The sequence below is a fragment of the Phacochoerus africanus genome, chromosome 15, assembly GCF_016906955.1.
Source record: "Phacochoerus africanus isolate WHEZ1 chromosome 15, ROS_Pafr_v1, whole genome shotgun sequence".
NCBI classification, from domain to species: Eukaryota; Metazoa; Chordata; class Mammalia; order Artiodactyla; family Suidae; genus Phacochoerus; species Phacochoerus africanus.
In genome coordinates this window covers 15,738,498-15,743,117 of record NC_062558.1, presented here as the reverse complement: position 1 = coordinate 15,743,117, position 4,620 = coordinate 15,738,498, and the positions used below count along the sequence as shown (strand labels likewise).

At 36.1% G+C, this 4,620-nt stretch overlaps 1 long non-coding RNA gene across 1 annotated transcript; it reads left to right on the top strand.

Annotated features, from left to right (window-relative positions):
* Window positions 1–225: 225 nt before the first annotated feature.
* Window positions 226–4,230, top strand: LOC125116349 (uncharacterized). Its single transcript, XR_007132303.1, has 3 exons — window positions 226–366; window positions 455–536; window positions 3,729–4,230. It is a non-coding gene; the product is annotated as an uncharacterized LOC125116349 (long non-coding RNA).
* The last annotated feature ends 390 nt before the right edge of the window (window positions 4,231–4,620 follow it).

The window sequence follows — 4,620 nt, the reverse complement described above, 5'->3', positions numbered from 1 at the left end:
GGAGTCAGAGTTTGAAATGCCTCAAAATCTTTGAACTCAGAAAGATAAAAGAAGTTGCTTTATGTCAAATATTACGATAAAGGCAAAGTAAAAAGCAAACAGACACTGAATAAATATTGGAGAGACTTAAATAGTTTTCTTTGTGTTCATCTCAAGCGTACCTTGAATGCTTATTAAATGGTATTAACTGGTGTAAGAAATGTCATAACAGAATGGTGACTCTGTTCAGTTTCTTCTTGGTTCCTTAAGCAGAACCACACTGAAACACACTGAAGCGAGAGAAAGCATGATCGTGCAACAGACCTGGAGGAGAGGATTTTATGCACTCCCTCAGTTACCGTTTCTACTGTGCTCAACTGTGCAACTGTACTGCTCTGTCATTCGTCCTTCCTTTTCAGTGGTCTTCCTTCTACTGTAAGTTATGACAAGTAATTGCATTCTCCTCTTTCCCCAGGCTTGGGCTACCTTAGCCCACCACGAATGTGTGCCAGATGTTTCCCTGACCGAGATGGCTGGCTCTTCTCTTTCTCCTCTGGGTAAAGAATTGTAATTGCTTGAGCCTATGATGCAGTTTTTTTAAAATCAAACATTTCATCATCATGGAGATTTTCTTCTATGCCTTTTCAGAGTCCTCTTCAGCTTTAGAAACCAGGGCTAGTTATCACTGACATGAATAACCTCCTCAATTTCCAAGTCATGGTTTTCTTGATAAGATTTTTCTTCTTGTGATAATTTTGAGCTGGTTCCACCTACTGGACTCATAATTTCATAACTTCTCCCTTTGCATTTTCTAGGCTATTAGGACAAAAAAGAAAAGGTGGGTGAATTGGAAAACTATGGGAAAAGGCTCAATGCTTTACAAAGAGAAGGCTCACACACTACTGAGCATTTCTACTGTCAGAATGGAAATACAGACTATTCTTTATTTTGTAATTATGAGACCTGAATCACAGGACTTACCTCAGCCAACATCCACTTAACAAAATATTTACCACTACTACTATGAACAATTAGAGGATCAGTAATATGGAGAGATGTAATTGTTGCTCTATAGGTCAATTCAGAGGCTGCTTCATACAAAAGTCTATGCTCAGATCTAACCTACTTTTGTTTCAAGGCTGATCCAGTGATTTTGTCTAGATTTTCTGGCTCCAGTTAATCTTTGAGTGATGCTTGCTTCTGTAACCTACAGCCATGGGTTGAGGTCGCAGTGGGAATTCCTCATTGGCTGGTTCCCCTTAATCAATAAATACAGTGATTCACTCCTTAAGTAGGTGGTATGTTCTACAATCAGCCTACAGAGCAAAAGTCACACACACACTGAAAATTATTGAGATTATTTTAAAGAGCCCATGAAGCACACTGAACATGGTTCTGGTATAAAAACATCAAATAGTCATAGCACATATACCCTAAATTTGGAAACTACTAATCTAGATTAAAAAAGAAAACTAAGGCAAGATCTAGAATGAGTCTGTCCATTTAAAGCAATCTTCTTTTAAGACAGGCATAAAATTCCCAGCAGTGAGTTGGAGATGAATAGAAGATTCTAGAAAGTACCCTGCTTCCTGGTATTTCTTACTACATTTCTGTTTTCACAGTGAGCTTTATGCATGCCAGTAGTGTTATGAAGATGACAAGAGATAAAGAGGTCACCTCTATGAATGTGGGTGAGATGCTGGTCAGGTTCTAAAGTCAGGGAATAGGTTAATTGGGTAACATTACAGCTGCATTGCGATGCTTTCTTCTTCTGAATGGCCGTATCTTTTTACCTATAACTCTGTAGGGATTACCACAGTCTCTCTTTTGGTTTTTAGTTATTTTCATTTTTGTATTAGCTGTCCTGTAGAGTATAGGTCTGATTCAATTTAAAAAAATACACACTTGAATAGCTGCCTTAATTTCTCACCTACCACTTTATTCTTCTATATTCTAGTGCATGCCCGCTCATATAGACAGGTGTTTTTTTCCTTCCTTTCATTATTTCTGTTTTTCATCCTATCCATCATGCAGCCTCCACGTTCCTCCCTCTACCCTTCCTCTTTCCCCTTCATCATCTTTCTTCCTTCCTTTCTCTTACACTTTCCTTTTGGTCAACCCCACTCCCATTCACAGGTTTCAGGTGTTTTAAAATAAAAAATGTGTTTTATAAAAAAATTGAACGGCTCGTAAAAATTTTAGCAAGTCAGGAAAGCAAGTAGAAGAAGGCAATAATAAACCCAACACCCGTTGCTACCATGTGTGACCATCATCCCAGAGGTCTTTAACACCCTACCTGTAGATGGATGCCTGAGTGGACAATGGTAACCAAAGCAGGAGCCGCCACACTTGTTGGCACTGTTAAAAATGCTTTCAGTCTGTGTTCCTTTGAGACTTCCCTGATGCCATGATTATTCCCGTCTTCATTTTGTAGGTGAGGAAATAAAGACTTCTGGAAGTTAAACAATTTACCCAAGGTTACAGAACCAGAGACGTGAAGTGAGAAAGCAAGTGTGCTTGGAGTTGGTGAGGGAAATTAGGGGAAATGGATTGACTTTATTGGTTTTTTTTAAAAATAGATTCTTAGGCAATTATTTTAGAGCAGTTTTGGTTTCACAGTAAAGTTGAGCAGAAAGTAGGGAGAATTCCCATATACCCTTCCCACCCTCTAGCCTCCCCCATTATCAACATCTCCCACCAGATGGTACATTTGTTACAATCCGTGAACCAACATTGACACAGCACTATCACCCAGAGTCCATAGCTTACCGTAGGTTCACTCTGTGTGGTATAGTCTATGGGTTTTGACAAATGTATAATGACATGTAGCCACCATTATAGTGTCAAAGGGAATAGTTTCACTGCCCTAAAAATCCCCTGCGCTCCACCTGTTCAATCACTAATCTCTGGCAACTACTGATCTTTCTACTGCCTCCACAGTTTTGCCTTTTCCAGATAGTCATATAGTTGGGATCATACAGTACGTAGCCTTTTCAGAATGGCTCAGTTCACTTTACTAAGATGCTATTTAAGTTTCCTCCATGTCTCTTTGAATGTTGAATGGCCTCACTTTTGAGTAAGAGAATTTTAAGGAGCCATTATCAGCAATACTTTTCCCTCTGAAAAGAGAGGTAAATGTACTTTTTGAATAGAAATGTTATGCATTATTTGAATATCTCCTGCTGCTTCTATAGAGTGTTGTTAGGAAGATATGAAAATTATGACAGATCAGTTATTATGGAAGTAAACTGATGGAAAACATAATGAAAATGAGGTCTTTAATTCTGACCTAGGATAGCATGAACTATTATGTATATTGTCAGTGTTTACTGTTGAAAAAACTCTTGTCTCTTGTTAGTTGCAAGTAAGCACTTACTTGTGCTTACAGGATTGGATTGTATGATCTCTAACAGTATGTTGCTCAAAGACAAAAGAGAGGTTTAAATGTGATATATTTTCTAAATTTAATCCAATTATACTTGCATGGATTAAAAAAGTTTTATTCTAATTTAATTAAAATGCAAGGTAGAGAATTAAGACAATACTTGGAAGTTCATGGCTAAATAAATATAACTATGGTGAAATCTGTCACAATAGGAAATAATACTGTTTTTCTATGCTTTAAGTTTTATGTCCTAAGTTTCTTTAATAGCAATATTCAGATTCTTAGATTTTTTTTTTAAAGGAACTTAATATGTCATCAAAATTGAGGAACTAAGCAATTACTGTTTCATTGTTTCTCTTTTCAGCTGGTTGTTTTAATGCAGATATTAGCAATGATACTCACCTATGAAGAACTGTTATTGAATCTAAATCATGGAATCTGTTCTACAGCTTTGCTCCAACCTTATCAGGGATTTTAATCAGCTATGAACTTGGTACGCATCACCGCTTGAAAACTGAGTCCATGGTTATTGTTAATGGTGAGAGGTCATTTCTGAATGCATGTCTATAAACAAAGAATAGACTTCCACTTTATTTTTATAATGCTTTAAATATAAATTCAAATGTATTTACTAGAGGTTGTGTTTGTTTAAAAATTAGTTTTGAACTTCAGCTATCTGAATTTAGTTATTTCCCAGTCTTCACTTTAAGGCAATTCAGTTGGAATTTAAGTCAGATCCTCAAACACGTATAGCAATTGTGTGAAATCAAGCAAATCCATCAAGTGTAACCTTTTAACATTAATCATTCTAATGACAATTGTTCAAAAGACTTTGTTCTATACAGAACTTGATTTATTTTAGAGAAAACGAGTAGAAAGATTAAATGAGGTAAAATAAACTCAACTTCTTGATGGTATTTTCTTTTATAAAATATTTATGTATCAAGAATAAACACTGGTGGGGAAACTGCTGAAATCAGATAACAGTGTTCTCTGAATCTCGTGATTCTACAGGGATGCAGTTAACTGATAAAGGGGGTGTGTTTACACATCTTCAAGAGTCTTGTCACCCTTTTTAAAACAGACCTGGTTCTTCTTTGGCAATTATGTTCTATAAGAAAAGAATACAATTCTATTTTGCTTTATAGTTTTGACTTTAGAAAATCCCCAATAAAAGACTAAGTTTGCTTTAATTTGAATTAAAGTTAAACTTAAAAGAGTCTGTGTATCAACTGTTGAGGAAATACAATTAAGAA